The 13606-nt window shown below is 38.9% G+C and overlaps 1 pseudogene across 1 annotated transcript in view; it reads right to left on the bottom strand.

Annotated features, from left to right (window-relative positions):
* The window catches only part of LOC306815697 (homer protein homolog 1-like), a 165175-nt pseudogene that overhangs the window by 85648 nt on the left and 65921 nt on the right, over positions 1-13606 (bottom strand). Inside the window, exon 4 of the transcript in view lies at positions 9485-9641. The product of the transcript in view is annotated as a homer protein homolog 1-like (transcript). The remainder of the gene's footprint in view (positions 1-9484; positions 9642-13606) is intronic.

Below are 13606 nucleotides of genomic sequence, written 5' to 3'. Positions count from 1 at the left end.
CAGACAATTTCTGATAAGCATCCCACTTGCAAATGCACCCTGTCACTACAGGGACAAAAAGTAACACTCACTAGTATCATAGATATCGGGGCTGATGTGACTGTCATGTCTCAAGATAAATGGCCTTCTCACTGGGCCCTCACTGAGGTACCCCAAGCTCTCACTAGAATCGGGGGGAGCAGTCGAAGCTATCAAAGCCAAAATCTCATTCAAATCACAGGACCAGAAGGCCTCATAGCATCTGTTAAGTCTTTTGTTTTGTCTGTACCTATGGTATTATGGGGACGAGATTTACTTTCTCAATGGGGTTTCAAAATTCAATCGGATTTTTAGTGGGCGCCATTGAGGTGTGTGACACCCTAAAACTAACCTGGAAAACCACAACACCTGTCTGGGTGGATCAATGGTTCCTGCCACTGGTTAAATTGCGCACACTCACTGATCTTGTCCAAGAACAACTTCAAAAGGGTCACATAGTCCCCTCCACCAGTCCCTGGAATTCTCCTGTGTTTGTAATTAAAAAACAATCCAGGCAAGTGGTGTTTGCTCCAAGACCTCCACAAAATTAATTCTGTAATGGAGGACATGGGGGCTTTACAGCCTGGCCTCCCATCTCCTACCATGATCCCTTGAGATTGGCATTTAACAGTGATTGATTTAAAAGACTGCTTTTTTGACATTCCTTTGCATCCTGATGATGCTCCTAAATTTGCCTTTTCTGTACCTAGTACTAACATGCAAGCTCCCTTTACAGCGATACCACTGGGTTGTGCTTCCTCAAGGAATGAAAAACAGCCCCACTATCTGTCAGTGGTTTGTTGTGAAGGTCCTTAGTCCCATTCGTCAAAAAATGCCTGCTGCTTTTCTGTATCATTATATGGATGACATCCTAATTGCAGCAGAACATCGGGAGGTAATGGAGAAAACCTTAGCCCTTGTCATTGCTGCTGTAACTCAGGCGGGACTCAGTCTTGCCTCAGAAAAAATACAACAACTACATCCTTGGAAATACCTCAGTTGGCCCATTAGGACCCAGTCTATTTCCCCTCAGCCTTTGCAAATCCACACAAACATTTGAACTCTGCATGATGCTCAAAAACTTTTGGGGACAATTAATTTGGTTCGTTCCTTATTAGGAATTTCAAATGCAGACCTAAGCCCCTTGTTTAATCTGTTAAAAGGAAATTCCAATCTTCTGTCCCCTCGTCAGCTCACGCCAGATGCTTGCCAAGCACTGCAAAAAGTAGCTAATGCTATTTCAAACAGGCAAGCTGCCTGATGGGCCCCTTATCCTAAATCCAGCTAAGCAATCTCATGCTTTAATTTTTCAATGGGATCCTAAAGCACCAGACCCACTGTTAATCATTGAGTGAATTTTTCTGTCACACCAAATGTCTAAAACTATTAGTACTCAACGTGAAATTATAGCATTGCTTATTATCAAAGCTCATGACAAGCTCACCACACTTGCAGGTGTGGATTTCAGTTTAATCTGTTTACCTGTTACTACTGTTTATTTGCAGTGGCTACTGCAACAGTCTGATGTGTTTCAAATGGCTCTTGCTAATTTTTCCAGACTGCTTTCTTCACATCCTCTGAAGCACAAGCTTGTGGCAACAAGCTTTAATCTTCTAATGCAGCCCAAAAGGAGTGAAGTCCCATTGCAAGCCTTAACTGTTTTCACAGACAGGTCAGGCCGTACCCACAAATCAGTGTTACTTTGGTGGGATGAAGACCTCAACCGATGGAATTCAGATGTTACTACTGTTTCAGGTTCTCCCCAAATTGGTGAATTAGCAGCTGTTGTGTGGGCCTTTCAATGCTTTGCTATTCATTTTAACTTGGTAACTGACTCGGCTTATGCTGCAGGAATCGTGGAGCGAGCTGAAGCTGCAGCACTTAAGAAAGTACCTAATGCAGAATTGTTACAGTGGTTACAACATCTTGTTTTTCTTTTAGATATCAGACAACATCCCTATTTTGCAATGCATGTTCGTTCTCACACAACATTACCTGATTTTATTACAGAAGGGAATCGTCAAGCAGATTTGCTTACTTTACCAGTTCAAACAACCCAGCCTGTGTTATCAGACCGCTTTTCTCAAGCAAAACTCAGTCATTCATTTTTTTCACCAAAATGCTGCTGCACTTGCACGCACTTTTGGCTTGACCACTCGCCAAGCCTCCAGTATTGTGGCTATGTGCCCAAATTTTCAGAGACACACCTTTCCTTCTCTTGCAGGAGGTGTTAACCCTAGAGGACTTCAAAGCCTTCAAATTTGGCAAGCAAATGTTACTCATTTTCCTAAATTCAGCCAACTTAAATATATTCACTCTTCCATAGACACATTTTCAGGTGCCTTGTTTGCATGTTGTCACACTGGGCAATCTGCAAAGGATGTATGTCGTAATTTTGCGAGTGCTTTTGCGGTCTTGGGAATTCCCTCTGAAATTAAAACTGATAACGGTCCTGCATACATTTCTCAGAGAGTTGCAGATTTTATTGCTCTCTGGGGGGTGTCACACAAAACAGGGATTCCTCATTCCCCCACAGGCCAAGCTATCACCAAAAGAGCACACGCTTCACTTAAGCGTCTTTTGTTACAACAGAAAGGGGGAATGGGGAATGCCACCCCAGCTAAAAGGTTGCAGAAAGCATTGTATGTTTTTAACTTTTTAAATTGCTTCCTGATGGACCCTAACCCTCTGATTGTTAGGCGTTTTGGTAACAATCCTCGGTTAGAGGTCAAACAGAAAGCTCCAGTCCTTATTAAGGATCCAGAAACAGGTAAGATCATGGGACGCTATCCCCTTGTCACCTGGGGAAAAGGGTATGCTTGTGTTTCCACAGAGAAGGGCCTGAGGTGGATTCCGGCCAAGAGCATGAGACCATTCCGAGAATCCTTGGAACCTCCTCAGAAAGAGGACTGCTGTAGTCCTGGCATCTCACCAGAGATCCTGACCCAGCCATCCTCGGCTCCAGTCCCAGATCCCATTGGACATTTGTCTTGACCAGCTTCTTGTTAATATGCAAGGACTCATTGACTTTGCACCGCTCTTTAAATTCCATGGTCGTCTGACTCTGGACACAGTAGAAGACATCCTTGAAGTGCAGGTGCATCGTCGCGAATGGCATTTGGGACAATTGAAGTGGATACTTGGACTTGAATGTAACCCTATACATTGCTTTATTTGCAAGGAACATTGGCATCAGGTGTGGGCTTTGTGCCAGTGTTACAGGTGTCAGAAAAGGTGGCACAGTGTTGCAAGCTGCCCCCGTCACCATTGTCCAACTTGTGATCCTTTATGATACTCTTTTGGTAACTATGCTATTTTGAAATTTGTGTTCTGACAACTCTCAGTCCATTCATGCAAACATACAGGCCCTCCAAAATAGTGTTAGCAAACTAAGAGTCATGGATGATAATGACTGGCTTGGAAATATACTCGGAGGATGGGGACTTAGTGGCTGGCTTAAGCATTTAGTTAAAACTGGATTTTATGTATTAGCTATGCTTTTGCTTTTAGTAATATGTTTGCCTTGTGTCTTGCAATGTGTTCAGAAGTGAATTGACAAGTCAGCAAAGAAGATCTTGTTGGTAGAACAGAAAGGGGGAGATGTGGGAATACAACTAGAGAGCAGGACAGCAAGCACTGCTCAGCTTGTCACAACCAACATGGATGTGTTAGCCATAGTAGGCTGTAAGCTTTGGCAAGAGTAGACCACAAGCCTCAGCCAGAGAAGCCCGCAAGCCTTGGCAAGATTGAGCGGGATTTTGAAGAAGGAATGTAAGAGATAAGAAAGTGATGGTACGGAGTGCTTAACCTGTGAGGCATAGATTGAGCAATGTTATTTAGTTATATAACTTAGTAACACTAATATGATTGGTGCGCTATTTTTAGTAATAGGTAAAAAAGTATATAAACTTTGCTTTGTGGATCAATAAACAGCTTCATGGCATATCGTGAAGACCCCATCTCTTCATTACCACCGTCGTCAACTAACCACTTTGTATAACCTTTTACTTCACAGGTCTCATGAATATTACTTCCTACACCTTAGGTCACACACCACTCTGCCCAGACCTATAATGGAAGTTAATGCAGATGCTCTCGCCATGACAGTCACTATGCTGAAAAAGTTAGGGCAGGCAAAACTTGCTCATTATTTCTATCATCAAAATGCCCAAGCACGGGCAAAACAATTTGGCTTAACCTTGCCACAAGCTCGACATGCAGTGAATGATGATTCATAATGCCAGACAACTTTTTCCTTACTTCAAATGTTAGGTACAAACCCATGAGAGTTAAAACTTAATGACATTTGGCAAACAGATGTTACCCACATATCAAGTTTTGGGATTTTTAAATATGTGCATGTTTCTATTGATACTTTTTCAGGTTTAATAGTAGCAACAGCTCACAAAGGTGAGAAATCACAAGATGCAACCTAACATTGGCTGCGTGCCTTTACTACTATGGGCATTCCTCAACAGATAAAAACAGATAATGGACCTGCATATACATCTTGCAAAACACAAGGTTTTTTCCACACTTGGGGGATCAAACATGTTACAGGTATTGCATATTCTCCAACAGGTCAAGCCATAGTGAAGAGGCTACATTACACATTGAAAAACCTTCTACAGAAACAAGAAAAGGGGGAATCTGATAGGTATGCTCCCTTAGGAGCAGCTTGATAAAGCAACCTATTTTCAAATTTTTTTAATCTTTCCACTGGGGATGACCTCACGGCACATCAAAGACACCTGGGTCAGACAAGTGATGGAAAAGGAGTTCACCCAGAAGTTACATACAAGGATGTATACAGTGGTCAATGGAAAGGTCCAGTTCCACTGTTAGCTTGGGGGAGCAGTTATGGATTTATTTCTTTACCTACAGGACCATATTGTCTCCTGGCAAGACATCAAACACAGCCAAGGACGACAAAAATGAACCTTGACGTCTTTCTTCTGCTATAACTGCCATCAAATGGTGGAAGAAAGAATCTATTTGGCACACATTTTCGACCCACCTCTGTTTCGACCTCTGACCTGGTGGGATCCAGAACCTCCCCTCATCAACAATGGAATGGAATGGGTAGGAGGAACTTGGCTTCCTCCCCTAGATCAGGATGTTGTATATATATATATTACTAATGCTTCTTATGTTACTGATTTGCCACCTATTTGCTTAATGTAGAATCAAATGAGTACCTTTTCAGCTTTACCTTGTGCCAATTTTTCTATGCGATTGCACTTGATATATGAATTCTTAGAAAAAAATTTGACTGCTATTACATTGCCGACCATTCTGTCTATATCCAACAATTCTGTAGATGCCACCCCACCTCATTATCCCAAATGTTATTTTATGTCCATTTCCAAGTTACAGTGTTTGGATGGACATCATGTATAGAACAACAACCATAGCAATTCTTACAATATGGGAAAATAATTGATTGGAGATCACATAGTATCCTTAGAGAAAAGGGGACAAATAAAATAATTCTTCCCTTCCAAAAGGCAAACTGCAGCATTGTTTGACATGATAGTGGAATGGCCAGACCCTCGATTCAATATTATCTAGATAATAATCAATCACGTGTTCATAAGCATCTGTGGAAAATGCTATTACCTGCCTTCAGTAATACCGTATACCAAGTGAACTTGAATAAGAATATTATCATTGCAAATTTGACATTGTTAAAGAAACAATGACTAATGACTTGTACTGCACACCTGTATGTTTTTGCTTTAGCTAATGATCTTTCAATTGATTATAGGAATGGCTTGTCTTTTCTGTCTGCTAATTCTTCTGTTTTTAAATAATGTGTAACCAATGAAGACATTAATAACTTTTCTGTCCTTCTTCCATTTAAGGGAAGACCGGAAATTTGGGTACCTTTAAATTTGACTAGGATTCGGGAAGGACAAGACAGACTCTCACAACTGGCTTGACTATTGCAGGAGGAAATCCAAAAGAGTAAGAGACAAGTTTGCAAATTTCTCAGTTGGTTGATCTTTGCCATAATTTCTGCTCTAATAGTTTTAACCACAGCCTCTGCAGCTGTTGCAGCTTTAACTGTCCACACCATGGGTCAAGCTCTAACCAGTATTAAAAAAGAATTACAAACACAAGAGCAAATTGACAAAGAAATAACGACGCCTTAGAAAGTGTTATTTTGTGGATTGGTGAAAAAGCTGAGGCTCAAAAAACCCACATATCCCTATATTGCGATTGGGAATACATACATAACTCTTTGTGTGTCACTCCTTTTTCATGGAATGAAATAGAACAAAATTGGGAAACAATCAAAAGCCACCTCCAAAGAGCCTTTGATAAAGCCCTAAGACAAGATATCCATTAACTTTAAACTCAATTAAAAGATCAACTCAGATCTGCAAACTGTGGAGGATCAAAAAGTATTGACAGACTTAAAAACTGATCTTGGCGAAATAAAAAAAAATTGGTTTTCAGGAATAAATTTATGTGTTTGGGTTTTTATTGGATTACGTTGTCTTACAGTGATATCTTTTTAAAATTTCTGTCTTGTCCTTTTCAACATAATTAGAGCCATTAAAGTCACAGAAAAACAAGCTATGGTTGCACTCACTTTGTCCATGACTCCTAAAAATAGAAACAGGGGAGTTGTTGGGTTAACAGGTGTTGGTGTAAGGAAAGAGTCAAACAGAGAATGACAGCAGCAGAATCAGCACCACCAGCAGCAGGTCTCTCTGACACAGCGCGTATCTGAGACAGAACTGAACGAATGAGTTTCTACTTCTACCTCAACATAGACGCACACTCTTCACGGTCCTTTACCATGCCTTTGGAGAGAACAATGGAAAATATCAAGAGGACAGATTTATTGGAGGACTGTGATCACATCTGTAAGCTGCAACCAAAAAAGCTCATAGAAATAAAGATATATATACTGATGTTTCTGAATAAACCTTAGGTTCACTTAGAATCACACACTCTCTGCTGGTGGGTCGCATCTCTTCATGTATTACAATCCAGCACAGGTCTAAAAGAACACTTAATTTGCTGGATTTGGCTAACTGTTATTGCCATATGTTATTTCATTTAAGGGAGTACGGTATATAAAACCAAATTGTCTGACACGTCTGCTACTTGACTTTCACTCCTGTCAGCATATTCATTAAAACAATCTTCACCCAAAAAAGCTTATAGTGCTTTTGTTTGCTTTTATTTCTTAAATAAGTTCATCTCCTTGATATTTTTAAAAATTAACTGTAGCAGGACATCTCATCCCCCACAAGAGCTTGTCTGTTTGTTTACCAGTCAGATAACTCAAGCAGAACAAGCTGTCTTGTAGTGAATTATTTTGGCTCCATGGGGTTAACACTCAACTGGCATCTCCCAACTGCCAATAAATACCTTACTGCTGAAGTAAGGTCTGACAAGATAAGCTGAATTTCTGACTGACAGACACTCATTTTACAGCTATAAAAGCCACACCAAACTTTCACAAAGCAGAAATCTTCTGAACATTTTCCTGGAAATGTGTGGAATTTCTCCCATGAATAGGGATGCCTATTCCACAGTTACTCCCCAGGGGTTAAGTGAAGGAATCTGTGTACATTATTGTCATTTCAGTGGTAAGTTAAATTTGACTCCTAATCAATACTAATTATTTTGCTGGCTTTAATCTAGGTACCTTGATATAGTGGACTGCTTCATGTTATGCTGTAATCTACAAGTAGTTCTTCAGTTTTATACTGTGAAGTAAGTAATTCTGATTGAGATCTTTCATATATTATGTATTGTATGTTCATTAGTCTTAATAAATAATTCATTTTTATATAAAAATATCTGATTTACCGGCATTAGAACTTGAAGGACAAAGTGATTCCTTAAATTTAAACTGTTGCCAAAATCTGAGGCTAAGGAAGGATTTGTCTTCATTTAAATCTCTTTCGATGAAGCAGTTTAAACACCCAGGGGAACCTTTTCTGCACTTCAGACTCAGTTGCAGGCCTTCTTTAGTAAACTTTGCCTGAAGCTCCCACTGTCCCTATGACATGAACTTATATTAACAATATTAATACTATGCCATCAAAGACATCTACCCTCCATACATATGCTAATCTTGCCTTTCCTTTGTCTAAAACTGTTCTAAACTACTATGAAAAATTTATATAAAGACGAATAAATTACCCTATATAGAGAGTTACACGTGAAAAGAGAAAAGAAATAAAAATATTAAAAACTTTTTTCATAATGCAGCCTTCAAACTTGCACACACTTTATTCCTCTCTCAAACACTGGCACTTCTTGCCCCCATTGTGCTCTAATTTCTGGTTTGTCAAATGACCTCTGCAAAGAAAATTTACAGCAAAGGGAACCGGATCTTGCCCCTCCTGTATTAAATCAGTGGCAGATGTTCAATTAACTTGATTCTACATTCAGTGTTCAAGGGCAAAAGAAAGCTATTGGTCTTTGTTATGTGTGGAAACTACAACAGGGTGCCTTTTATTTACAGATCTGATATGAAGTTTCTATGTGTTTGTCTTGGGTTAAAATGTAAGGTGTAACCAAAGTATGCATTCTATCACCATTTACATGAGCTGTTAAAATGGGTGGAGCAGTGTTTCTTTATTTTCACCATGACTCAACTGTGATAACTCCCTCGGGGGAAGCAGCAGCCATCCTGAGGGGGCCATCTCTGCTAATGGGCCATCAAGGACTCCCCAGAATGACTCATAGAATTATACCACCTCATTGTGAAATTCCCCACCCAGGTGGACCTACCAAACATTCCCGCCTGTATATAATCTGGGGCTTGGGACACCACAATACCACCACTGGATATCCAGAGATTTGGCAACCACCAGTCAACCCCCAGAGAAGGACCAGACCTTTCTACAGGATCACCATTTCAACAAGACCACATCCATCACTCCAACAGGACTGCAAACACTGTTTAATCAGACTGCTACCACCACCCTGACCAACAGGGTGTCAGGACATATTCTGACTTTGTCTGTTTAAGCCAGTGTTCCTGTACTGTTGCCTTTATTGTATTTTTCCTGTTAAGCTGTAATTCTGACTTGGAAATTCTTGCAATGTATTTGTGTGGAGATAATTCCTCCCACTGTTTTACCTTCAAACCAGCACAGGGCTTAAAGGCAAGAGGGACTAAAGCTCAATGCCATGGAAAAGGTCCTGAAAAACATATGACGCAGCTGGCAGCAAATGAAGAGTGAAAGCTTGCAGATATGTCCTAATTACAATAGATTAGATAACTCTTCCTGCAATAAAACCCTTTGTAGAAAAGGAATTGCTACAAAATAAAGAATTTTCCATCTGAAGAACCCTGTGTGCTTTAAATTGATCATTAATTTCACTCTTAAAAATTAACCTAAAGCCTCAACAACAAGCTATTTTACTTCAAAGAGAGCAAATACAGTCACCAGTACTTCAACTTTAAGGATCCTCTCTGTTTGCTTTGACTTACTCGCTTATGAAGACGTTCTGCTTCCTCCTGATATGCAGCGAGCTGTTGCTTCCATTGTTTTACATTAGCAGTGGACTCCAACAGGGCTGCAGTGAGCTTAGCATTATTACCCTTGAGTGTGGCCAGTTCTGCCTCCCAATGTTTGCTGATTGTCAAACTGCACAGACAGAAAGAGAATGGTCAGAGCCCTCTTTATCTTTTTTTACTGTCTTATAACTTTTTTTAAATATCCAAGAAAAATTGAATTATGAAAAAATCCTATAACTGAATGCCTAATTGAGAATCCAAGTGCTCAAATAATCATAATTTTAAATTCAGAAAATATTAATGAACAGATTTTTTGGATATAGATATATTCATTAGTGGAAAACAACCTCTACCCTACCAGTTCATCAGGGTCCTATTTTTAAATAAAATGCTAAGGATAATGAAATCCACATCAGCTTCCCAAACGCAATAGCATGTTATTGTAGAATATGTATATTCTAAGTTACGATTTTAATATATACATATTGAGACCAAGTATTTTTTAATGTATTACTTTATGAAATGTATTGTAAATAAAGATATGTCACCAACTTGATAAAAGAAAACTAATGCAGTTTTTTTGGAACTACAGCTTAGTTTCCTAAATGCAAGTCTTCTATGCCTGAAATATATTTTCTTTATTAAACACCATATTTAATTTCTACTTACAAATTCAAAAGTCTTGAATTTCAACACCATATTACTGTTAATGGGCCTTTCTTCAGTAATATCAACAGAGAGACCAAAGATTTAGGATTACAGCGATATTGCTTTAATACAAACAGGAAGCTGATGGTGGGGTCGCTTGAAGTAGCCTATGGAGGAACAATCCTTGCCTACAGTTTAGTTATTCTCTGAGGAAACATGGGGCTATATTTTTCACAGATAATTGGTCTGCCATCATTCAAAGACCCAATCCTTGCAGTCAGTATACAAGGGAAAACATCTTAGACACATCAGTTGAATGAATTAGTATGCAAATAGTTCATAAATGTTTACTTGCATAATGATAGCGTAGGGTTAAAATGTCTCTAAAACATGGGAATTGTATACAATAGATTCAGGGGGTGGAAAGAAAGGTTGGGTTTGGTAGGCCTGGGAAAGGGAACTAGGCCCTGGGAACGAATGTTGAGCTTTGTCTGCACCTCCGTAATCATCATGATAAATAATACGATTGTTAAATATAATGATTGTTTGGCAATTTAATAGAATTATTGTTTAATTGTAATAAGAATCATGAGAAACGATGTAATCGCAACAAGAATCATAAAAAAGGATGTTTGGGGGGCCCTGATGAAAATTACAAGAATACATGCTTGGATAAGATCAGTGTATACAATAGAACAATATGGGTTTAATAATTTATATACAGTTATATAACGAAAAGGGTATAAAAACATGTCCATCATGAATCCATGATGGAGTCAGATTTGGGTTTGTACCCCTGATTCCCAGAGCTCTTCAATAAAATCACCTGCATATAATCATCCTGTGATTATGTCTCTAGGCTAACAATGTCAACAGCATGTGAGGTGCATAACTATATGGAAAATACATATAAAAATAATTAATTTTGTTAATTAGTTTACTGTTAAAGGCATAAATGGTGATCTGTAACAATGGCCAAAATAATTTTGTATATAGGTTTTTGTGTAGTAGTAATTAATATAGTTATTTATTATAAAATCTATTTTATTCTGCCTAATTTAATTACTAATCATTAATATTTTGTATTCAAGTTTATAGGTTTATTTGAATTTTGTACATATGAACAATTAAACATTATGTCACCATTTTGTACACCGAGTTTCTTTTGTCCACTTCATGCACATGCACAATCCATTCCATAAAAGCATACTTCAAAAACATGATTCCCATAAAAGCTCCTAAGGTGTTCAAAGCCAACTGGTCACTGATGAACATTCATTACCAATTTAAATCACATCTTCTCTTTCACTAAAACACCTCTGATTCTTTTACACTCCAGTATTTCCTTCCAAATACATTTCATCCCTTTGAACAGGAATAAAAATTCTTTCAGAAAAGGAATATGGGTTCTTTCCAATTGCATTAACATTTCATCATCTATTCAAGCAATTTTGCATTCACCACTGGAAATTTTAAAACTTAAATGACTAAACAAAAATAATGATAATCCTATTTCTTCAAGGAACACTGACTTACATATGAAAAATAAGACAGTAACAGTGTAAACTTCTGTTTTTCTGATCAGATTTACTTTTCATTTATAGTAACACAGCATATAAAAAAATTCCATAAAAGAACATGCTAAAAAATCTAGTTCATTATCATACTCACAATTCTTCATTGATGTTCTGATCCAGCAAATATCCACACCAGCAATTTCATGAAAGCAAGCAATCCCATCTAATAGTTCTGTGATAATGACCAGTAGCTGTGTGTGCATGACATGTATACATGTTTACAAAAAGTGCCTCAATGCTAATTTTTCCTCACAGAAAAAACATTTTATATTGATATAATGAAGCAGATAAAAAGCTTTATATCCAGGACAGTTAATATCCTAATTTAGGATTAATTAAATTAATAAAATACAAAACATGAGCTTTCTATTACTACTATGTCTATCCTGGTTCTATCCTGGAGTGAACGTATGATACTGTGCCCCCTATCATCTGCTTTATGCCCAGGCATGAGTCCTGTACCTTTAAGCGAGGTCCAGGAGGGAGGGAGGAAGTTGGTGAAATTCTTTCCACAATCTGTGTTCAAAACACATATAACTCCCTTGTTTTTTTCCCAGCTCTCAGCTCTTTTTCTCAGGAGAGAGACGGAGAGTTAAAATTCTTTGCTGTGCTGGTTTTGCATTGATTGGCACCTGGGGGGAGGGCATACATGGAGGTCTTTCTCCTTGAGAACTTCCTCTGAGAGTTGATGGGACCAATTGGAGGCTGGTTTGGTTGTTTCCAGCCTGAGAAACCAATTGGAGAACTTAGTCCTCCTCCATGAATTAACATTTTGAAGCAAGTAAACCCCGGGAAAGGTCTCTTTCGTTTCCGGCCTCTCACAAGGCAACACTGGCCCGGGCCCTTTCCATGCTGAGCCCAGTTCTGGCAAAGCCCTTCCACACCCTTGCTTGCTGGGCAAGGTGGAGGGAGAACGGATGCCAGAGGACTCAGCCCCCCAGGGTGGCCTGAGTGTCCTGAGATCCTGGCAGTTCCAGCATAGCCAGGCAGCAGTTTCTGCATCCTCCATGATTGATTTTAACCCTTCCAATGCTCAGATAAGACTTGCAGACCTTCAATCCTCCCTTGAGCAAGAAGAAGAAGAACAGAGAGGATACACCAAAGTCAGTAAAGCAGGAGTCAAGTTCCAGATAGAAGGAGAATGAGGAGACACCATGAATTTGGGCTGAAAATACTTTTGTAAGCTATAAAGATGAACTGTACTGAACTAAAAAATCCTATAAACCGTGGAAAAAGACAGGGGGGTTGGAGTGTTTGACTTAATAGATCATTGAGCAAAATCACGTGTGTTCTGGATCCTTTGCCCCGGGCAAAAAAGGGGATCTCTGTTCCTGAGGATGAAGTATGAACAGAGAGAAAGAAAGATGAAGAGAACTCTTGCTTGTTGAACAGTTCATTTGTAAAAGTAAATACCCCATGAGTTTGGCATGGCCCATCTTTTTGGAAGAGCTTTGATGATGGGAGGAGTTCGTAGAGAGTGAAGCCACGAGAGAACTCTTTTTTTTTCTTCTTGTGGAAAAAATCCTATAGCTAGACAAGAGGAGACTCCTCTCCCTAAAGTGAATTGAAAAACATTATTTAAGTTGGTAACTGCCTGAAGTGTTTCTGTATGTTGTTAAGAAGGGGAAGAAAGTGTGAGAGAGGGAAGGAGGGGGCGATCTGAAGGTTTTAGAAGGTTTTATTCTGAATTTATTATTTATTTATGCTGTTAATAAAGTTTTTCTTTACACCCTATAAGTTTCAGGCCTGCCTTCCTTTTGCTCCTAAATCTATCTCACAGCAAAAAATGAGTATATTGAAATTGGCAAATCTAAACTACAACATTAATTGGTGTTTCTGCCCGGTTTCAAACTGAAACCAACACATTTGC

This window comes from Erithacus rubecula (genome assembly GCF_903797595.1).
Source record: "Erithacus rubecula genome assembly, contig: scaffold_191_arrow_ctg1, whole genome shotgun sequence".
NCBI lineage: Eukaryota > Metazoa > Chordata > Aves > Passeriformes > Muscicapidae > Erithacus > Erithacus rubecula.
This window is presented reverse-complemented; position numbering and strand designations above follow the sequence as displayed.